General features: G+C 34.6%; 1 long non-coding RNA gene across 2 annotated transcripts in view; it reads left to right on the top strand.

Annotated features, from left to right (window-relative positions):
* The window catches only part of LOC141573285 (uncharacterized), a 411,281-nt gene that overhangs the window by 373,948 nt on the left and 12,711 nt on the right, over positions 1-24,622 (top strand). For both annotated transcript variants that reach the window (XR_012503341.1, XR_012503340.1), the window contains exons 8-9: positions 11,200-11,409; positions 24,225-24,556. This is a non-coding gene — a long non-coding RNA (uncharacterized LOC141573285). The remainder of the gene's footprint in view (positions 1-11,199; positions 11,410-24,224; positions 24,557-24,622) is intronic.

The raw sequence follows: 24,622 nt of genomic DNA, 5'->3' as shown, positions 1-24,622 counted from the left end.
ACAAAATCTTTAACATACAAAAACTAATATGTCACAAGAAGTAGAATTTTATTACAGGAAAGGAAATGTAGTTTATCATTCAAAAATCAATTGATGCAATTCATCCCATTAATGTAAAATGTAAAAATATCTTATAATCAATTCTATAGGTACCAAGTAAGCACTGGAAAATACTCAATACTAATCTGTGACTTAAAAATATCCACCAGCAAACCAGGAATGAAAGGGAAATTCCTTAATTTTATAAAGAAAACCTACAAAAATAATCAAACATAGTGGTCACATATGGAAAACGTCTACACTTGAAGTTGGAAATGAGACAAGAGGGTCCACTGTTATCACATTATATTATTAAACATTATACTAAAGCCCCTAGACATTCCATAAGGCAATTTTAAAAAGAAATAATGTATATATAAATGATGTATGTGTGAAAAAGAAAAAATGTATATAAATTTAAAAGAAATAAAACTGCCATAAAACATTGTGATTGTGTAAGAAGAAAATAAGCAAAAAGAAAAAAAAACTACAGAAAAAATTTAACATTTGTAAGCATGTTTACCAAGCATGGTATATACTAGGTCAATATATAAAATCCATTTGTTGAGCACTTCTCACCCAGTTACTGGAGTGTGTATATTCCTTATTGAACTGTCTCACCCAGTCTAATGCCTATTAAAAAGCTGTTTTCCTAAATTGTAAATCAACTACAATTCAGTTAAAAATTTTAATGATATATATCCTAAGGGGGGAAAGTTGTTTTCTGTTATCTTTCTTATAGTTAATAGGAGGTGTTTTAAAAATCTCCTCTGAATGTAAGTCTTTTGTCACTTATATAGCCTAATTTATCAACTGCAATTATTTATGAACTTTTTCCTTACTCCCAAACCATGAAGATACTCACCTTTTTTTCCTAAAAGCTTTATTGTTATAGCATTCACATTAAGATCAATAAACTACCTTGAACTGAACTTTTAATGTGATGTAGAGATCAAGATTACTTTTGTTCCCGTTTGGTTTGTCTAATCGACTCGGCATCATTTATTGGAAAAATGTTTTCTCCATAATTTGACACTTTTTCCATTAAGAATGTATGTATATATGCAAAGATCTGCTTGTGAGTAACTCTGCCAGTTTCACAGTGTCTTAATTGCTATAGCTTTAGGATGCCTATATTATACATGGTGCATTAAGTCCCACCATCTTGTCCCTTTCTTGAAGGTCATTGAGATAGTCTTGGTCCATATTCTTCCATCTGCATTTCTATACATTCAATTCAAATTGGCAATTTCAATAAAAAGCTGTTGGAAGTGTTATCAAGATGACAATGACTCTACAGATTAATTTGATAAGAATACAGAAATTCATAATATCAATTCTCCCAAGCAATAAAAATGGCACATAGGTACTCCTTTAACTGTAGCAATACGTTATTTACAGAAGTTTTGAACTACTCAACTATAAGATTTAGTATAAAGCTACAGTAATCAAGGCAGCATGGTCTTGGCAGAGAAATTTACATGTAATGACCAATGGACCAAACAGAGGGCCCAGAACTAGGCCCACATCAATAGAGTCAACTGATTTTTGACAAAGGTACAAAGACAATATAATGGAGCAAACACCATCTTTTCAACATATGATGCTGGAACAACTAAACAATTACATGCAAAAAAAATTCCATGTAGACAAAGACATTAGCTCCTTCTCAAAAATTAACTCAAAGTGGATCACAGACCTGAATATGAAATACAAAACTGTGAAGTTCCTAGGAGGTAACATAGGAGAAGACCTAGACGATCCTGGGTATTCTGATGACTTTTTAGATTACCCTTTACATCACTTAATTAAATATATTTCTTAATACATGGGCTCTAAATTGAGGTCAGTTTTCCTTGACATTTTATTGTGGAAATTTAAGTCTAATTTGGGAGGCAGCAAAAAAATTTAAAAGGATAAAATAAATATGGGCAGTAATTTATACCAATGTACAAATTAAATGGTATCTCAAATGTACTGACGAGTGTGGAAAAAGTAATTTAAAATATAACTAGATATCTTAAACAAATGATTTTGAATCCTGAATATATTTTACTTTATTTTTTTAATGTGGAAAGTTAAATTCTACTTGAAAAGTAAATCAACAGTCTAGTAATATTTTTGGCATCTGACTCTTCAATTGAGCTAGAAAATAAAGCCATATGGAAAGCTACCTACAGAGGTGAAATCTTATCTATCAGTCTGATTTATCCTCTTGATTAAACTTGCACTTGAAAGACTGAGCTGTGAGTTTTATTTTTCTTTAATATTGCGTTTGCATTATTTCATACCCACATTTAGGCTCCACCTATAGCATAAATTTTAAAGATATTAATTGTAATTCATATTCTGGGTCAAAAACTGTAATAAAACTGAATCAAATTTTTATAAAGGAATTTAGAGACCCCTAAATTCAAATTCACGTCTGTATTTCTAGTCTCTTACACACAACTTCTAAAATACTCCTCCAGATTAGTGCTGACCTTAAATCTGCCACAGATCTTCTGGAATTAGAATGACTAAACCCTTTCTATCATTCTTACTGTGTTTTAAATGTGGGGGAAATACCCCAGGTCGTGGATACTAAAAGCCATGAACCTTTTTGCCTCCTTCGGCTACTTTCTCTTGAAGACTCGAATCAGGAAGTTTAGAAAGTAAATCACGTTCAGCATGTGCCCTTTAGCAATTTATTTGAACTGAGAGTTGTTTAATTATTTTGGATTTTAATTTCAGATGCTTTAAAATACGGGCATCTCTTGAAATGTCAGTCTCCGGTTTTAAATTGTACTTAAATTCTAATCCAGCAAGAATATTCTTTCTTTCTTCAATCCTTGACTGTAGTATATGCGCTAGACATTGTGACAGATATTTAAAATAGGAATAGTTATTATCTATATAGCATCCTACAGAATGACATCCTGAGATTGAAACTGATGTGACTCAGTGAGTCTTACACTAAAAACTTAAGGATGTTTCAGGTGTAAAGCAATTATTACAGAGTTTGAGGAAGGGAGGTAAGCTCTTGGTCAATTCAGTAAATATGTAAGGAATTTAATAGAGAATACATTTGCAGCAACGATTTCAACAATTTTCCAACAATTTCAGAATCTGGAGCCTGCCATTTCTGATTATCTATAATGTTGGGAGACCTACCTCTGCATTAAAAGTTTGACGGAGAGAGAAGATGGTGATAATTTTCAACTCTGCTCAGAAAATAAAATTTAAAAATAAGTAAACGAATGAATTGGCAAAAGTAATAAAGTTAAGCACCAGGCTAGTGATTCTTCTGTAATTCACAACGTACTTCAGTGCCACACTTTCTACAGAATCAGGCAAATGTGACATAAGATAATTTGTTTTTCTTGCACGTCCTCACCTTTTCAGTTTTCCACCTGCCCCTGTGTTTGTAAAGAACGAAATAGCAGACAAGAGGACTGGCCATGTTATAAACGAGCTGTAGCATCAACGGAATGTACAAGGTTAAATTTATTTTGAATCTAACATTATCTAGAGGAGCTGATAGAAAAAATAGGGCACAAAATATTGAAAAATACACTCTGGGATCTTCACATGAAAGATTAAAAGAGGCAAAATACAGTAGTAGCCCAGAAATTGACACAACATTGTAAACTGACTATACTTCAATTAAAAAAAAATGCAGTAGTACCACGGGCCTTTAAATATCTCATTCCTGTGCCTGCCAGAGGTTCAGCTTCTTTGTAGGAAAGGTCTCTTGACACTTGCATGATGGTAGAAGATAAAACGTTGCTTCCGAAGTATGCACATAATGTCTTACTGGAAGACAATGTAGCTGTAACCTATGGTTATGTTCCTTGCTGTAAAAACCATTCTTGGCTTCTATCTGTGAAGATTTTCAGGCTGGCAAATGATATGAACTTATATCTCTATTCTGTTGTAAAAAAAAAAAAACCAACCAAGTCAAGTCCCATTAAGTTATTCTTTCTACACTTAAGAAAACTTGAACATCAGCAGTGAAACTGTATGTCAATGCATCTTAAATATTCAGGTCCTTGCTAACAAGACATCCCTCTGTTATTTCCCCTACAAAGCTTTATTTTATTTTATTTTTACTACAGGTGATTCTATTTTAAATATATCTTTATTTTCTGTTGGCCTGCTATTCCTTGCTACTGTATGTTTTCCAATTCTTTTTTTTTTCACTTTTTATACATGTTTTGTGTTTTTGTCTATGTTGCTTCAAACTTATAATAAATTACAGATAATAGAAAAAAGTGCTTAAAAAACATTTTCAGATTTATTTCCATATCCTGTAAATATTGTCATTCTAGAGGCTTTTTCCTCTCCCCACCCTCTAGGCCCGTTGAAGAAATGACTTTCTGAATTTCAGTGAATATTCTCTAAAACACGGAAGTCATTTTTCAGCTTTGACAGTCAAATGAGATTTTTCGTCTGTTTGTTTGTTTGTTTAAATTGGCAGCAGGACAATAAGCTTGAAAACCCGGCTTTGACAAGAGAGTGGGGATTTTCTTCAGCACATCAGGACTCAGCCTGCTGGTCTCAGATAACACGGGCACATCCATAAGACAATTTTCCCATGACAACTAGTGCTTGAGACTTGCTGCATGGGGAGGAAGGACAAAAGGCAGCAAATTTCAAACCGACTTCATCTTGCTTCAGGTAGAGAAAATAAAGGGAAGAGACACAGAGGTGGAAGAGATAAGTGGCCTGAAGGTTCAGGTCTTTCTTAACTGAAGTGGTCCAGAATGAGGAGGTATACTGGAAACCACCTGAGTGCTCAAACATTTGAGATGGTTTAAATGGATTAATGATGCTTCCAAGTGTAATATTATGCACTCATTAAGAAAGATGGCAGAAGGTGTGTTTACTGATATTAAGCTTGATTTAAAATGATGTTTAATATAAAGATGTAAGGGAGTCTTTGGAATCCAATTGTGAATGTATTATTAGGCTCAGGAGAACTGGGTCACTGTCAGGTAACTTCTCTCGTTTGCTCCCTGTTTACTCGCTCACTAAATAGTTGGTTGTCTCTTTGACTTTGCTTCTCATTGTGTATCTGCTTCATTCTTCACTGTTTGTCTCTAATCAGCTTTACAGTTCATTTATCAGCCCCCAAGGTCTCCCATTTGTTTTCCAAACGAGTGCCTATGTCCACATTCTCGTATTTTTGAACAGAGTGTCTGATGTGCCTGTCCTGGATCAGAAGTTTGTAGTTGCTCCAATAAGCAGTAGCCTCAGGGTACAAGAGGTCAAAGAGGGCAGAAAGTTGCCTATTCCAGGGTCATGGGGACAAGATTTGTATGATGAGAATGTAAGAGGAAATGATTTATATTCTAGAATAAGCTGATATACAGAAAAAAAAAAAATCCGCTCAGTAAGGTTGGGAAATCCTGAATTCACCAAGATTAAGCAGGTTTCTTTAATATAGGACTTACGCAGTAGCTTCAATGTATATAAATATTCAGATTGGTGATGTAATATCCCAAATTAAATTGTCTAAAGACCTATCTTTAGTTTGTTTTTAAGAGGAATTCATTGTATATTTTTAGAATACATTTCAAAATTTATGGATCCATTTTGGAAGGAAATACTGTTTAAAACAGTACTTCTCATTTGTATTGAAATGCATATTTTTAAATGTGAATGTGCTATTCATTTGTTCATTCAAAATCTATTCAAGTCCTACTATGTGACAAGCATTGCGCTGATGCAGGGAAGAAAAAGTTTACACAGCAAATATACAATATTGATAGCTGTTACTTCTGGGTAATATAAGCATGCATACATAAATAACATTTTTGCTTTCTTCGTTTTTTGCATATCAACATTTTCTTTTTCAGTGAATCATGCTATTTATTTTAGAAAATAATAAAACAATTTTCTGAACTAAGTCACCCGAGATAAAAAATAAGTTCCAGAAGGAATTCTGTTTCCATCACTAGTTACGATGTTGACACATCAGAGGCCACTAAATCAGGGACAAGCTGAGGTTGGATGTATACAAACACCACCTGTTATGAGGTTTGTAATCATCATGTGAATTTCCACAGTGCTGATATGTATTTATAGGTCTGTTTACATTCAAAGAGTCAAACTGTCTCTTCGAATCTACTTTACTGAAAATCCCCTCATATTACTGAGGCTTAAGTACACTGAGAATTAAAGAAAGAGTATTTATATTTTCACTACTGAAGTGGTCTTTACTTTGAAAAGCAGTCAGAGACCTTTTCATTTATAACGTGATGAAGGGATTTAAACAACAGAGACTGTTTACATTATTTTGTTCAGTAGCTGCATCAATTATTCCTATTCCCATGTGCATGGAAAGATGGTACTTCCTGCACCTTAAAATTAGGTGACTATGTAGCATGCTTGGCCGATGACAACCTAAGCAGAAGAGGTGTTTCTTCAGGGGGAAGCCTTAAAAGCCAGCTATTAGGTATTCCTTTTGATTTGAACCGACCTTTAGCTTCTCCCAACAATAGCTACATTTCTACAGTATAGTGTCTGAACAAAATACTTTATTATAAATCAAAATAAAATATTCTAAGTAGAAAGAGAAAATAAGTCAAGCTGCCCTCTTCTTGGATGTCAGTTTCTTCTTGGCTGGGGTTTTCAGCCTCCTGGAAATGACATGTGATGCTTGTTAGTTGGAAGTGAAGGAGCTAAATTAAGTAAAGCTGTTTCTAATGAAACACAGGACATCTTCATGGTAAATGAACATGAAGTACATATTAGGAGAAAATTAGTGTGAGACTGCTACTTGGCCAGGGGGTCGGGTGGGATGAAGGTGAGAATTACATCCACAGGCTCCCTGAATAAGGGACACCCACTGTGATAGGTCAGGGTGACTGGAAGTCAGAGGTCCACTCACAAGCTTTATCTGGAGGGCTGCCTCCTGGTAACTGGATGGGGCAGGGGCAAGGGAGGAAAGCAGTTCAGTTAATTCATTGCCTGTTGCCTGATGAGGGAGGAGAAAAGATGGAAAGCAGTTCGGTTAATTTGTTGCCTGTTGGGGCGCTGATGGACATGACTTGTTTCATGGTGTTTGTCTCAAGGACAGAAAGAGCAGAAGGAAAGAGCCTAAGAGGTTGCCCTTTTCCCAGTCCTTTGTCTGGCTCTTCTTGAGCCTTTTTTAGGTCTGTGCTGGTTGGCATTTCCAGGCTGTGAGCTTCTCTAGCACTTGACTAGCATGCATTGGAAGCAAGTAAAAATCCCGGGGAGCTCATCAGTGGATTTTTACTCAAGACCTGAGCTCACTCTCATATATGCCTTTTTTTCTCCATCTTTCAGAATCTTCTGGCAGGTCATTTGTGTACTTTGTCCAGGGCTTTTTGTTGTGATTGGCAGGAGAGATAAAATGAAATGTCTTTCTTCCATCTTTTCTTGCTCATCATTTACTTTTTATGCGCAATTTCAACATATAAACTTATTAGTCTTGTTTCTGGAATGAAGGCACACCTTATTCTCCCTAGAATCTCTGTATTAATCTTCCCCAATTTCTTTCACCAATTATGAAGAAGACAGTTTTCCAATTTAAATAAATATTTGGTAGCGGTTCTAAATAAAAAAATCTTCGGGAAGCTCTGTTGCTTTAACCATCATTCTGAACCTCTCTGTTAAACGTCTTACATTAGAATCCAGAGATTTGTGGAGTCTTTTCTCTCAAATAAAATAGCCATTGAAATGACAAAGTGCATGCTTGTGGCAAAGGATAGCCTGCTGGAATATTACTGTTTAGCATGCCACTCCTCATCTCCAAAGAGCCATGCATCAATTTATTTAGGTCATACAATCTGAGTAGTGATTCACTTTACAGGTAAACTGAAAGGTGGTGATAACATTTTGTCACTGGTTGATGGACAATCCTGTTGTTGTAAATAAAAGAGGAGACTGAATATTATGATGTGTCTGAACATTTTTTTGTAGAATATTAAACACTACTCCGTCAAATCATCTCTGCACTCCCTGCAGCCACAGAATCAATTCTCTTTTAAGCTACTATTTCACTTTTTTGGACTCCAAGAGAAACAAATTCTTTGCTTTACAGGAGATTACAATTTTAAGTGTGTAATAAGTTTAATTTTAGTTGCTGGACTGAATGTCATTTAAATAGTTTTGATACCAAATGGATGGATGATAATAATATCTTGGGAGATTATCTACAAAATAATAATGAGCAATACTGGGGCATTAAAGATGAATTCCTTACAATTCATTTCCAGTTGTAATAAAGAGAAATTAAGGAAATCCAAATGATAGTTACATAGAATCTTGAATTTTTATTGCCTCATAAAGGGCAAATGACCGACTTCAGGTGTGTCAGAATTTTACTATGATTTTAGATTCCCATCAACCCAACAAACATATATTAACTTATTTTCTTCCCATAGTTTTGCTTCTGAATGTTCGCTTTCATGTGGCTTTATAATAGAGCTTGAATGGGTCCAGGAGCTGGAAAGCAGAGTAAAACATTTGTGGTTTATAGTCTCTAGGATTCAGTGGTATGTTTTATGATATACCAGCAAGCCTATTTAAATACATAAACTAAGAGCTGATGCAAACCTCTTACAAAGGCTTTATAACACACACATGAGCAGAGAAATTAAAAGCATATTCAAAGCCTAAAATTAGCATAAGAACAGCATGTTCTAATGCCATCTCTGTGTTCTTCTCTGGTGAATGTACTTTGTAGCAAGTGAATTTTGGAGGTCTGGGAATCGTTCATCTAGGTAGGGCGACCAGTGTATCCTGCAGACTGTGTCCCATACAAGACTGCCCAGTGAAGAAATCAGACGGTGCTAAGTTCCAGCCATGCTTTATACCCTAATTTGGGAGACTTAATGTGCAGAGTTTACCTGAAGGAGAAGTCTATTTTAAATTCCCACTGAGGCCTGTTAGAGACTAATTACGACTCTGGATTTAGTGTCTAGTCTAGAAAAGGTCCATTTGCTTGGTTATAACACACATTTATATTCTCAGCCATGTGTACATTTGCATGTATAAGACCACACACTTTTTAGCTTTAGTTTTTCTTTGAGATTTGAGATTTTTGTAGAATCTTCTGAAATCCTTCACAGTAATTGCTTAAGTTCTCCTATCCAGTACTCAGGATGAGAAATTCCATCCTTAACCCCTGGATGATCAAATACATATTTGTTTTCAAGCTTAAGTTATAATTGCTACCTATGTTTTAGTTACAATTAGATTCGACTTTTAATTAAAACTAGAATAAAACTCAATTTCTTCTGTGTAAAAGGAATGGAAAGAACACTACACTGGTACTGACTTTGGTGTTGTGGGACATTGGTCCAATAGCCTAGTTGGCTGGACAACAAATTGCTGTTGTTTCTATTTTTAAATCTGTATAATGGGCAACTTTTACTGGACAATAAGAGTTTAGAGGCAGAATTGAGACTTGGAACTAAACTGTTTTTTTGTCCCTGTGCTAAGCAATTCTGAGAACCAACAGACTTGCCTGTTTCTGGGCTGAGCAATTCTGGGACAGGGTGTACTTTTCTGACTTTGTGCTCAACAATACTGGGATTAGGCAAAATAACTTAAAATTTTTAGTGGGGAGGGGACAGTTCAAGTGGTAGAGCATGCATGTGCTTAGCACTGATGAGGTGCTGGGTTCAATAGCTGGTACCTCCACTAAAAATAAATAAATAAAATAAGTTACACCCCCCCCCCAAATTAATTAGTTGAAAAAAAAGTTGAGAAAAATTTTTCTCCAGGAAAAATATATTCTTGGAAGATCAGACTAAACCAACTAACTAAACAGTTTACTTCACAATGTTTTCTGTGCCTGCAGTACGAAACCCTTATATCATAAACTCTGTCCAATCCCAACCAGTTCTCTGCTTTGCAAAACTCACCTTGACATCACTCAGCCTGGACCTATAACTCTGTAAACATCTTCTCTTGCCGTCATCTTTCTGAGAGATTTCTGAGACCATCGAGGTGATGTGCTCCGTTACTGAAGCAAACCTAATAAACTTACCTTTGCTAGTTCAACAGGTTTTTCTGGTAATTTTTATGTGTGTGTGGTGGGGGAAATTTGATGGTGGCTGGTTGACAGACCACACTTGGAAAACTAATAATAGATTATTAATCCTTTCAACACTCCAAGGCCTTTGCAAAATCATTGCTTAATTTAGTTTGTTGACTTTTTTCTCCTTTCAGCCTTTACATAAGACACAAACATAAACTTTTCATATATTCATACTAGAGTACTCTTGGTGGAAGTACTGACTCCTTCTAGACTCTGCATACCATTTAAACATTTACAAAATAGAAGAGTTCATGTTAAAGATATTGTGTGTTGCATTTATATCATAATATTTTCTGGAAATATTATCTAAATAGGGATTTTGAGACGGTTCAGTAACTTAACATATGGTTTGAAAAGGAACTATCATCATTATTATTATGAAGTGTCTTAGACATCAATTTCCATGTGAATACCGATTTCACAAAACTTTCCTGAAAATGTAAGCAGCTCTCATTGATATGAGTTGCTTTGTTCAACTGCTTTTTTCTTCTAAATTATGATATGAATTAAGTTTACCATCTCTATGATACAGATTAAAGACATAATTGCTAAATTTCACATGATAAATCTAATGAAGGTTATTTGTTCTGGGGAAAAGAAAAACAGACATGAAAGCAAAATCACAAGAAGGAGACCGGTGATTACCAGGGTTACTTTTTGACTAGGGACTAAATTGGAAATGGGAGTAGGAAATGCAATCATTCTCTTTCACATTCATTGAAAAAACCACTACCAAGGTGCTGCTGAAATATTAAATGCTAATAATTTACTTTAAGCTGGTTAGACTGACTAGGGGTCTTGGATTGTATGAAGTGGAAACTGGCACTGATGTTAGAGTCTTCTTCAACCTTTCTCTGTTTGGTGCTCACGATGTTTACTGTCTGTTTAGGGAGAAGCCACATGAATAAACGAACTAGGGAAATTTTAAAGGGAGGCGGTATTATTGCTTGATAGTGCAGGGGATGCTACACAGATGCTCCAAATTTTAGAGCTGAAAGATTATTGATAGAGTTGCAGCATTTGGGGAAGTGAAAATTCAAAGTTTCCTGTTGATGTGCAATTTGGACACATGGCTATTTTAATAGACACAAATATTTTGTCCTCAGGGAAGCAGAGAAGGCAGAAGAAATGATTCCACATTGTTTTCACCTGGGCCGCTGGCAGCAAGCCCTTGTGAGATGAGGGAACAGCTCTAGGGCAGGACAACTCTTCCCGCCATTACCTTCTTTGAACACTGAAGAACACAGCTCAGTGTGATACAGCGGGATACTATTTGCCATCTTCTTTTGGACTGGTGAGATCTGACTCCAATTTTGGTAAGTTTATGAAATGTGGGATTATTTTCATTATAAAAGGGAAGAAAGGAAAAAAGAAATGGCTTCACATTTCATTCAAACGAGAGCCAAGAGAGTCTGAAGAAGGTTGTCCAAATTGATGTGGTGGTTCATAATTTATTCTTCTTCCTGCTACATATGGCCAACTAATCTTGGTTACTTATACTCTTATCAAAAATAATGTTACTCCAAATAGCTCTGTGCAAGTCACAAAGAATCTGGCCTTTGGGATGCCAAGAAAAACTAAAGGTAAGGTCATTAAAGCTTGTGTTCACTCGCTATGATATGCTCACACTATTCCTGTGTAAAAACTGGTCATGTTTAATTTATTAACGTGGTGGGCATACAAAATGTAATCCCTGCATTTGCAAATGATTTGCTAGTTATAGAGCTCAAAGAAAAGCCAAAAAGAAACTTGCTCTTGACCACTTTTATTAGCAAGTTATTTACTTGCTTACGGATGCCAGGTTTGAGAAGTGGCTACACTTCACTGTTATTACTAGTACAGATTTTTAAACGGCCCAAACGCCTATTCATAACACTAAGGGAATATGCGTGTGTTGCTGAGCAGCAAGCTGTTAGCATGAAAATCCCTGTGGCTCAAGAGAACAAAGCTTTGGAAGTGCAGGTGCTTTTGCAACAAAACAAAACAAATGTCCTGGGAGAAGGGAGGGCTGTGTTCTCGTCCTCTTATTGCTGGTAACTGGCCATGTGATCTTGGACTTCTCTGTTCCTTTTTTTTTTTTTTTTTTTTTTTTTTGGTGAGGGGAGGTATTTAGGTTTATCCATTGATTTATTCTTAGAGGAGATACTGGGGATTGAACCCAGGACCTCATGCATGCTAAGCATGCACTCTGCCACTTGAGCTATACCCTCCCCGACTCTGTTCCTATTTTTGAAAAATAATTAGATCATGTTTAAGGCTCCTTTTAGATCAGTTTGTACAATTATGTCTCTGCGCACATGTGTGTTTACTATCAGTATTGGGGAGCTAATAGTAGTTGTCCTTTAAGGACTGTCAGTGGTGGTCTCCAAGTAGAACACATCCATATCAGTAGATAATAAAAATAGGAAACACGTACAGATATACATAGTCAATCCTCATGATTTGTAGATTCTGTATTTGTAAATGTGCCTACTCAATAAAATGTATTGGCAACCCTCAAATGAATGGTGCTTGTGCAGTCCTTCGGGGACACATGCAGAGCAGCGAAGAACTTGAGTCTTCTTGCCAGGTATGTTCCCAGCTGAAGTCACACAAGCAAGGTGGCTTTCTCTGCCTTCATGTTTCAGTTCTAACATTAAAAACAAATCTCCTGTTCATGCTCTATTAAGTGCTATGTTTTTCTCATTTTTGTGCTTTTTGTTAGCAATTTTGCTTTTTAAAAATGACCCCCAAGCATAGCGCTGAAGCGCTCCCTAGTGTCCCAAAGCTGCCGAAGGCTGAGATGTGCCTTATGGAGAAAATCCATGTGGTAGATGAGCTTCATTCAGGTGTGAGTTGGCGTGTTCTTGGTCATGAGTTCAACTTAACATTGAATCAATAATATATATTAAATAAGGTGTCTTTAAACCCAAATGAAACAAGGTTATGTATTGATCATATGGGATTGGAGGTTCACAGGTATTTTGGCTAGGAGCAATGGTTCGGTGTTCACTTACTTATTTTTCACCGTGACTTTATGGAATGTAACTACCATAGATATCGAGAATTTATTATACATGTAGAGGAGGTTACAGGCACCAAAACATTTGTGTGTATGTGTGTATGTGTCTTTCTCTAAAGGAGGGCCTTAAGTTATTGAGATTTTCCCTCCAAGTGTTTGGGCCAGTATGAATGCATATAAAGGAAGTCATTGGGAAATTTCACGTATGGGACCAATGTCATGACATCCAAATATGATTTGCTATCCATCCTCAGCCTGATTTTGAATTAATACTATCATTTACTTTCAGCATATGGAGGATATAATGGAAGCTGACTTTAAATGGCATGACGTGCATTATAGGTAATGTTCTTCATACTGTGTGAATGCATGCTAAGTGGCACCAGAAAGCATAATGTGGAACGTGTTGATACTGAATAATGTAGAGCTGACACTTTCCTTGATTTTACAGTATGAAAAAAATTTCTAGGAAAGTTTCCATGCTAGCATCGGAAAAGTATACACACCTCTTTATACGTTTAACGTATGTTTATATAAGTAAACTAGAATTAGATATGGTGTCTACTTGCCAAATGAATTTAGAAGATTCGTAGAGTTAGGAAGTTTGTGTGATTATTGAAGTTATTATTTGAATCTTGACTATCACAAAGCTTTACTAACCATCGCAGAGCCTGGGATCAGTATTTGGGATTTGAATCCTAAACATCCTTCTGCACGTCCTCCAGCCTATAACTGAAATAGGCTGCCTGCCACCATGGATCCTTTGAGGAGAAAGCCTAGAGGGCGTAGGAAGGCTTCTGGGATGGAAAGCGCTCTTAGTGTTATTGAATAGTTTAAGGTTCTGTTCATTTTTTCATCTTGTGTGTTCCTGCGAGCACTGGTTCACAAATAAGAGAGAATATAAGAGGAATGAGGAAAATTGGTCTGAACTCATTGAAAGCAGGATCCAGCAAGTTTTTCCAGTAGAGAACCAGATTGCAATTACTTTAGGTGTTCCAGTTCCTATAGTCCCTGTTGCAGCTACTCACTCTGACCTCAGAGTGTAAACGCAGCCACAGACAACCAGTAAAAAGCTGGGAGTGGATGTGTTCCAATAAAACTTTATTTACAAAAACAGGTTGTGGACCGGATTTGGTGATGGTTTTTCCAACCCTGATTCAAAGTCTCATCTCTTAAATCTATTAGAACACACTCTTGACAAAACAATTTAAAATTAAAATGCAGTCTTCATTCCGCCTTTAAAAGCCTGTGTAAGAATTCCAATTAAGAGCTATCTGTATTTTTAACACATGATGATGTATCCCTCACTGTGACGGTTTAATTAGTATACAATCCATGCCTAGTTAAATGTAAATGAAGTGCTTACTTCATGATAATTTAAAACAGTCTGTTGTATCATGAGCAGTTATTAAAAGCCTCATTGACATGATTGCTTATTTTGTTTTAAAATGTATTGTCAAGATGCAATTTGGCAGGTTCTGTCATTTCTAAATACTAAACAATTCTATGGCATGAAATAAAAACGTCAGCTAGAATATTTTCTTTGGAGCTTATATTTATAAAAATAGGTACAATAGTATTAATACAATAGATTGTGTACCCAGTCAACAATATACAGTTGACCCATGAACTTCGCCGGTCCACTTATATATGGAGTTTTTCAATAGCAAATACTACAGAACTACACAATCTGAGGTTGGTTAAATCTGAGGATGCAGAACCATGGATATAGAAGAACTGCGAATACAAAGGAACCAAATGTAAGAAGGACTGACCAGTAGTTACATGCAGATTTTCTACTGCTAGGAGGGCTTATTCACGGGGCTAAAATACTCCTAGTACAATAGAGGTGTATGGATGCCAGGATATTTTAGCGTCAAAATGCAAATATTGCAAAGGGCAATGACCTGTGTACTCTGATGTCAGGAAGACCAGAGTTATTCTCTCTTTTCCAGCAAACCATTTCTCTCACAGAGAAAAGCTGCTGATTGCTCCCTCAATCAGAGGCTTTCAGGAATCAAAAAATAAAAGAATTTATAGCATAAATACCCATGACCAAATGTCCTAAATTCACATCAAAGTGAAATGACAAACACAAATATTTATTTTCCTGGAAATAAGACAAATGAATACTAGAAGAAAAAGTTGTGTCTGTAACACTGTTGGGAGCCAGGCACAAACTTCCATCACAAAACAATCAAGAGGAAGCTGGGATTCTTGTGGATACATTTAGTACTTGCTGGCCTAAAGCTAACTCTGTAAAACACTTGCAAGGAAGAGCTAAGCAAAGGGAGGCACTGACAAACTGAACAAGACAATGTATAAACAAGATAATGAAGTAAAATAAAGGCGGAATTCTTAGATGGGCACACATACATTCAGACGTTAATCCAAATGAAAAATTAGTAAAGGAAGGCATGTCCAGGAGTCTTCTGAGACCGTTCATCTTGGTGATTTAAATAATTAAGTTATTTAATATGAGCTTGTGGGTTCACTTTTGCATGTATGCTGTGGATTTCCTATTTGCCCTGAGATTGGTAAAAAATATTTAAGAATCTTTGATTACATGGAGAGTTCTTTTTTAAGAACCAACAAGAAAAAAAATCAACAAAATTGTTTACTCTCAAAACCATTTTCCATGCTTCCATACAAATAATTAGAAATAACTTAGAAAATAATGGACTCGACAGTTTAGTAAATTTTAGAAAATCAATTCATTTTAAACATTAAATAATAATAATAATAATATACAATATTTTTCTTGAATAGGTCTGTATTTTTTAAATAGTGAATAAAGGTGAAAAATTGAGTACATCTAAAATTCATATGTATATATTATAGTTTTAAAACATGCTGTCAATTAAACTTTTTTTTAAAATTTAAAATGGCTTTTCTGGAGATATTTTATTAAAGCGATTAATTTCGTTGTTTTACTTGTGCATTGAATGTTTTGCAATTGAGTAGTTACTATAATTATATCATTACAATAATTATGTAATTACTCTATAATTATATCATTTAATTATATAAGTATGCTTACAGGAATTGGTTGTATAATTAGAACATTTAATTACATAGTAAAATAGAAAACTGTATTTTAAAACACTCTAAGTTGGATATATTGGCCTATTCCAAATTACAATATTCAAAGTATTGATTGTTTTATCTTGTACGAAATTTCTCAAAATGTGAAAAAAATTTTAATTTTGCAAGAACTGTTAAGTTTTCAGAAAATCCATAATCCCTTCCTCCAGATACCCCACTCAAGTTTTGCCAATGATGTCTTTTTTTTTGCAAAATCACCCAGTCTAGGATCGTGCATTGCACTTAGCTGTCATGACTCTTTTGACTCTTTCAGTCTGTACATACAGATGCATGTGTGTGTGTCCATGTGTCTGTCTGTCGATCTATCTGCTTTCTGTTTTTCTGTTTGTCCATTAACCTTCTATTCAAAAACATGACTTCACACTGACACCACTAATTCCAATTGAAAAACTCAAGATTCATTCTAGCTTTCCTCATTTTCACCAATACCTTCTCGACTTGAGAACCTTGGCTCTCACTATCCTCAAATGTATTTACTTATTTACTCACCTCTAGAACAGCCCCTCAGTCCTGCCTTTGCCTCTACGATCTTATTATTTTGCAGGTTACAGGTCAGTTATTCTGTAGAATGAGCCTCCGTTTGGGTTTGTCTGAATTCTCCTCATGATTAGATCCAGGCTTTGCACTTCTGGCAGGACTATCCCAGTGATTCTGTGTTCTTCTTATGCCCCTTTGGAGATCTAGGGTTTCACTGTGTTCCATTACTACTCATGTTAACTTTAAGCAGTGAAATAAGGTGATGTCTGTCAGTTTCTTCACTGTAAAATTTCTCTTTTTCCATGTGTAATTAATGAGTATGTGGAGATACTTTTATACTATATAAATATCTCACCCTGTATCCTGATTTCACCTACTAGCTCATCAGAGTTCAACCAGCAGTTCACTGAAGAATGCTGCCTGAAAATTGTATCATTATGGTGGCTACTAAATGATGATTTTTATAATTATCTCATTCTTTCTATATTTGTTAGTATTCTAAGAGCTTTCTCTTATTCACTTACTCCTTTACTGATATATCAATATAATTTCATAGATTACTAAATATTGCTAAATATTTATTGTGATAAAAATCCATCATTATTACTCAGTTTGATGCTCAAATTATATCAGATTTTGGCAAGTATGGGTCCATTCAAGCTAAGTTCCCTTCTTTTTGACAGATTTCCATCAGCTTTCAAGGATTTCCCTACTTTCTGCCACAATAACATGTTTCAGGCTCATCTTGTACTTTGCTAGTCTGCCCCTAGACTTAGTCATTTCTCTAAAGGAGTCTTGTTTCCTTTTCTTGGAAAGTGGAATTCAGAAAGGGAGATCTTGGTGCCAGACGTGCTCTTTATTGCTAGGGTGCTGCAATTCTCAAACCCTCTCAATAAACAAAGCCAAGTAAGCACACACACACGTACACAGACATATATACACATACACATACACACAAACTCACACAAATATATTTTACATTTATAGATTGATAATCACGAGTTGACAGATCCTTTCAATTCAAATCCAAACATCAAAGATTATTACACTTTCTCCAATATATATATTTTAGTTTTGGGGGGTAGTTAATTAAGTTTATTTATTTATTTATTTATTTTTAGAGCAAGTACTGGGGATCAAACACAGGACCTCATACATGATAAGCATGCACTCTACCACTTGAACTGTACCCTCCCCCTGTATACATATTTTGATTGCATGTATTATTCAATATGTTTCTACCTAACAAGCAGTACAAAGGATTTAAGGAAATTCCAAGAACTTCTATAATATTTTAATCTTTATCCTGATACTTTGAGCAGAGTTAGCAACAATTTAAATTATTCTGATAGGAACAGAAGAAATAATAAAAATGAAAATGGAAATTTGGGGAATGAAGGTAAGGAAGAATAAAAAAATCAATAGTTGTGAATTTATTTATTTACAGATATCACTAAAATATGTGACTCTGAATTGTAAGTGGTATCATCAGTTAAATGGCAAAGTATTGGAGAACTGGGAAAAAAATCGGATATGCCCAAATTTGCATAATATACCTGTGCTCTGAAAAGATACTACATGGATGTATTCATCTTATAGATGTGTCCCATAGATTAAAATACAACTTTTTGACATTTTGGAATCATTATTTGATATTTAGTAAACTTTATTTTTTATACAACTATATGTTATTCCAACAATCTATGTGTTATATAGTTTATGTCTCTGATTTTCCCCTTTATTTCTTTTTAACTAGGAAACCACAAATATAATAAAAGCCTGTGTTCTTTTCCACCAGTTTATTCTCCCTTTTACAGCTAAATAACTTTGAGGCTTCCATTTATTTAAAATTCCTTAAATTGGTTTTAAGTCCTATTTATATAACTTTTTACAAAATGCAAAACAGATTGCATATGCTAAGTTCACAAAGCCCTTGTGATACAAATCAAATAACTATTATGTCTCCTTTGCATAATAAGTCTTCCCATTTACATGTTATTTGGTGCATGTATGCATCTATACAAAAACATATAGATTATGTTCTCTTAGACAAATTTCTTTTTTTGCCAAAAAAAAAAAAAAAAAAAAAAAAAGAAAGGCAATATACTGTAGAGATAAGAGCACAGGTCCTGGATTCAGAACGAAGTAGATTCAATTACTAGCTCTGACTCATATAGCTGTGTGATCTATAGAAAGTTAATTTTTTTAAACCTCAGTTTCTTTGTAGATATAAAAGGGCATAATAACAATTACTTTGCTTAGTTGTTATGAGGCCTTAAGATACTTTATGATTAGTGACAAGCATAAATGCTCAATAAATAGTTATTTTACAATTAAAACATCACTGGTTGTAATTAGGGTTATAAAAACATGAATTTAGATAAATAAAAGGTGAAAATGATTAAACAAATGGAATTAAGAAGGTGAAATTAGTGCCGACTTTAGCAGGATTCAGGAGAAGACATATTATCGACACTGAATAAATTCCATGAAATAGTCTTATCAGTAATTAGAAATATCAAAAATATTTGTTCATCACCCTCAAAAAGATGACTTAAATTAAAATGTTTGCTGTAATCTTAGGAAATATTTCATCATGAATAGGATTGTGAATGGAGAAAAATGGTATTCACCTCAGGAAGAATGAACTAAGATGTGAGAAATTAAACACTGAATTGGAAGTTATGTCTCATCGTGTTTTGTCAATGCTATCATTGAAGTATATTCCAAATAGCTCTTTTGATGATTGGTGATAAAAGGATTTGGAATTGTTATAGATAATGACAGAAATCAAGACAGTAAAATTACTAGTGATATTTTATGTAATTATGCATAAATTCCACATATCTGAATAACCTAATTCCTTGCTTATCCAGAGGTAATTTATCTGGGAAGGTAAACACAGATAAATCAGAACACAGAAAGAGGAAACAAGTGAAATATATCTGAACACACAGATACACGTGACAAAATCCATCACAAAAAAGTCCTTTACATTGTCATTAGGTGTTTATTAATAAGCCTGGCTAATCTTCCTCCAAATTATAGTAATTAAATTTCCCCACCTACAGATTTACACTGAAGGTACTAAGGGAGAACCCATAAAAGCAGACTTACTGACTGCAGCAAAAATTGTAGATGACTGTTCACCACTAATGGAATGAAAAGAAAGTGACGAAAATAGAATTGAGATCATTAAAATGCATTTTAAGGAAGCAATCTGCAATGCATGATAAAAATATAAATTTAATAAGGTGAACACAGTGCTTGTTTTCAGATGTTCATTCTTGTTTTTAGTTGTTCCTATATTGTGGAAAAGCAGAGATCAGCAAATGTGTCCTTTCCTAATACATTAAAACTATTTCTTGGCCAGTTTAGGTATCACTTATTTTCTGTTCTTTTTTTCAATAAGTTTCTAAGTAGCTGTAGAGAAATAATTTTTAACTAAATAATTTCACCCACTTGGACTTTACTTCAGAAGTACCCACCATTACTGACTGGTAAGGGGAAATGACTGTATGCTCTTTTGGGGGCATCAATAACTATAATATGAACTGACCACTAAAATAAGGGCACCCTCATTAAACAAAGGATAATTTCTATGAGTTTAATGGAGTAACCTCGATAGATCTGAATTTATTTTCTTATGTGGAACGCCTCCTTTTCTGAATCTCAGTCTAAATGAAGTCCTGTTACTATTTGCAGAACTCTTGGGCATGCTAAGTATTAGAGAAAGTATGCAAATGAGTTCACATAAACCTCGTTTTCTCAACGTGCTTAATTTTCTGACATTTTCTTCAGACATTAAAAATTTGAAATTTTTCTTGACAACTATAGGATAAAATAGAGGAAAATCAAATGTAAATGTTTGTGAGGAAGATGTTGGGAATCCCCATGAGGTAGACACTGCGGTAGATTTGTCCTGTCAAATTAGCTACGTTGAAACTCTTTTTTCATAGTATTCCCCTTATATATGATTCTGGGTTAAGGTTGACCACAGGGAGAAATCTGTACAATAGCTGGAAGGCAGAAGTAAAAGAGCTCCTGTATACAAGCCGAAAGCTGGTGTGGGGCAGGTGCTGGACCCCGAGCTTTTACAGCGTCCACCCGATTTCTTCTTTTAGATTCGAGGAGTCCTGGGTCAGGTGTGTGGGCTACTCCATGGTGAATGGTGCTAGTTTATCCATCACCCAGGATTGAAAGCAACGAGAGACAGAGGTGGGTTCCTAGTGGACTTCATGATTCTTAACTGTGGCGATCTGTTTCAGTGTATCTCTAGGCATTGTCTTAAAGTATCAAATTCTCACTACTTCCTGGAATCACAGAAACTTTATAGGAAAACTAGCCTTTGATGGCATCTTAAGGGACATACCTGTACATTCATTTTATAACCTACATTTTATAATTTCAAAATACACACACATTATCTTGACAATTCTATGGATGACTTTAGAATTATGTTTTGAATAAAAGTTGATCATATGGCCAAGAATCCAATGACAGTTTAAAAAATTTTACTTTGCATATTTGTCAAAAACTGCCTAAGAGTGATTAATAATTTCTCTTAGGTACAGCTGCAACTTCCTCTGTATATTTAAGGTTCTTATATTTCTTAAATCTTGTTTGATTCTACAAAAAAAGATGAATATTTTCAATCATTTTTTGAGAAAAACTCATAGATGTTTGTACTGCATTTGGAAGCTTGTTCCCCAGATATAAATATATCATTCTCTCTGAAGCAGGTATTGCCACAGAGATTTTTTTTTTTAATCTAATCCACCCATGAAATGTACAAATACATGAACTTAAATAATGGATTCTTCTTGAAATAACATTTTTATGTAAATGTTGCTTGCTAACTTACAGGTTAAAGGTGCATAAAATTAAACTCTCTTTCAGATGTTTAGATCTTTTGACAAGTTAGGCTTTTATTTGAAAAAAATAGAATTTCCTAAATAAAGGCAGGTTTGGAAAATATTTTACCCCAATAATACATAATTTTATGTACATTATTACAGTGTTAGGATGAAAGTGCCCTTAATTGCCTGGCCTTTGCTAGTAAGGTTCTGTTTGGTCTATTATTTTAGAAAATATTTATTAGTATTTAGTTTATATTCCAATATTTGGTAGTATAAAATAAAATAATTTGGGGAAAAACCTTCTACAAGTTAAACAGGTGAATTTCTTTTCCTAATTTGTCTGAAATTGTTCTTATTTTGAACATGCTTTTTAAAATTACATAATCTGATAATTTTGATAATCTCATTCTCCTGACTCCTTCAATTCTTCTCCTTTTATATAAAATCCTGTACATAAGTTCTTGTGTAGTGTTGTATTGGTTCTCCAATAGGAAAACAATAGAACTACAGAGCTCAAAAGTTCTTCTGATGTTGAAATAAGATATATTCAAAAGGATATTATAAGATTAAGGGTGGTTATTTTAATATTGAAAAAAATCTGAACATTTTCAGAGCAGAAAAAAAAAGTTAGTTTCTTATTTAAAAATTCTTGTGGATTAACTATTCTTAAGTGTACCACGTATGTAAATTAGTGTGTCTAAAATTTTATGTTGTAAACACAATATTCCCTTCAGTATTTAGTTTATACACATAACTCTGTGAAAAAAAAATGTATTCAACAAAAGTAAGCATTAATGCATTCTATTCAAATAATGATAAATTCTGAAGGGTAAAACCAAATTAATGAGGTTTTGGTGGTATTTTATGTTTGCTCATGTTCAGGTAATCCTTTCCACATCTGTTAACATTAGAATTACTGATCTCAGACTACTATCACCAGAAGACTCAGATCTATTAATTGATTCCTTTTTATGTCACCAAAAACATCATCCTCTGCATACAAGAACATAATGCATGCAAATCTGAATCAATGGTGAGAAGTGTCATTACATTGAGAATTCTGCAACAGCAAAAACTCTTACAAATGCTAGGTTATGGTTTCTTTTATTCAAGCAGTTGTTAGGATATCCATTTTTTGGTAAAGATGTTGTCTGGGAACTTCTTCTAAACAGAACTGGAATTTCTGTGATTGATGATGAGTACTAGGTTTTGTACCATGGATTTTGTGCCATGGAGATGGTCCCCCAACCCCCATATGTTAGACTTTTACCCCAATGATCTTGCATTGACGATATGCCCATCTTTGTTGTTTAAAAATGGAATTTTAAAATTTTGTATTATTTAGATAATAGAATTTATTTTCCAAAATACCGTTTCTCTAGATTATTCATCCAAAGGGAATCTGTGCTTCACCGTTAATACTTTTAAATACCTGCTAGTTCTGAGCTTAGACTGGTGCCACTTGAGAGAGTGAAAGCTGTTCTTATAAGAATGGCCTAGAATATTTACAAATTAAATCATAAACGTAGGTTGAATCAACTCAGAACGCAGATCAAATTCACGTGCAAATTAGTTTCAGCCTCTAGTCCAGAAAAGCATTCTGAGGATAATCGTTCCCCTCTATTTCCAGTTGTGGATCCATTAGAACAATTTTCTCTTTCAAAATCATGATCTGTCTAAATGTACTTCTTGCCTTTTATTGCCTGTCCGCCTGGTTCCCTGACCTTTTCAGCTGTTTATAACTGGCTGTCCCTTAGACTAGGTTTATCACCTACTGTAGGAAGCAGTATCGATTAAGCATTTCTTTTCATTAATTGAAGAAACTCTTACTCTTAGAAGAGTAACTTGAAAGCTCTTATGGAGTGAAACTGCATGCTGAAATTCATTCCTGAATTGTGTGATGCTATATCCAAATGAGACATTATACATTTACACTCACACAGCACATTAGTAAACTTGGAAGAAAATCAAACTAGAAATGGCTTTGTTAACTAGCCTAGCGACATCTCCTTATCTTTGATACAGCCTTTTTCTGGTTATCTGGTTATTTCTCATTTCAAATGTCTCTTCACAGAGTAAAGTGTACAAAATAAAATACAAATAATAGGAAAATGCTCACAGTTGAGAAAATGTGCTTCATGATTAAATATTAGACACCAAATTCCAAAATATCTGCTAATAAAGCTGGCTGTAACTGAATTAGGGGATATAAAGTGGTAATGACACCGATATAAAATATTTTATTATCTTTTCTATGATTTGTATATATTTAAAATGCATTATCTTCTAATTGCCGTAAATAATAGTCCTAATGCAAATTGGAAAAGTGGTAAAAATAATGGATTTCTTTGCTTGACTCCTCAGATAAGAAACCTATGCCTAAATGAATTCTAAGTATCATTTGTTATTATTTGTTCTGCAAAATTTCCCTTAAATGTTGGTTACCAGTGTGTTTTTCTGAGGTGGTTTCAAGCTTTCAAGTAATAAGGTAAACATTTTACTAAAACTGAAATTTTATTAAAATTACATTTTATGAAAATTGCATTTGATTAGTTGAAAGCTTGAAACCACTGCAAGAAAATTAAAAGAATGAGGGAATGAAACAGTAAATTGTTCCAAAAAGCAGGAAGCTATTGTGTCAACTTGCCGTATTTCTGTAATGAATTTTTGTTATTGCTGTGTATTACAGGCCACTGGATCAGCATGCAAAGGAAAAATGGAGAAATAGCATGTATGTCCATGTAATGCACAACTGGATAGATGCCGATACAGAGCTGTGCATTAAAGGATTAACCTTGCCCAAAGAAAAGTTTGGCCCTTTGCCCCAAGCTCCTGGGAGGTAACCTCTAAATTCCTGGAATGTCCTGAGAGAAATGTCTTTGTTTACCTGGGGACTGCAGGCTACACCAGATTGCCTGTGCTAACAGTGGTTCACCATGACTTCTGAAAGGGCTGGAACTAAGGTTCAGTCCCGTGGGCAGTCAGCCATATCTATGTGACCAACCGCCCCTAAAATCTCAGGTAAGTAAAAATCAGGTGAGCTTCCCTGGTTGGCAGTACTCTAACCAGTGTTTCATAGTGTCACCC

This window comes from Camelus bactrianus, chromosome 30 (assembly GCF_048773025.1).
Source record: "Camelus bactrianus isolate YW-2024 breed Bactrian camel chromosome 30, ASM4877302v1, whole genome shotgun sequence".
Classification (NCBI taxonomy): Eukaryota; Metazoa; Chordata; class Mammalia; order Artiodactyla; family Camelidae; genus Camelus; species Camelus bactrianus.
The sequence above is the reverse complement of the archived record's forward strand: the minus strand, read 5'-3'. Positions and strand labels throughout refer to the sequence as shown.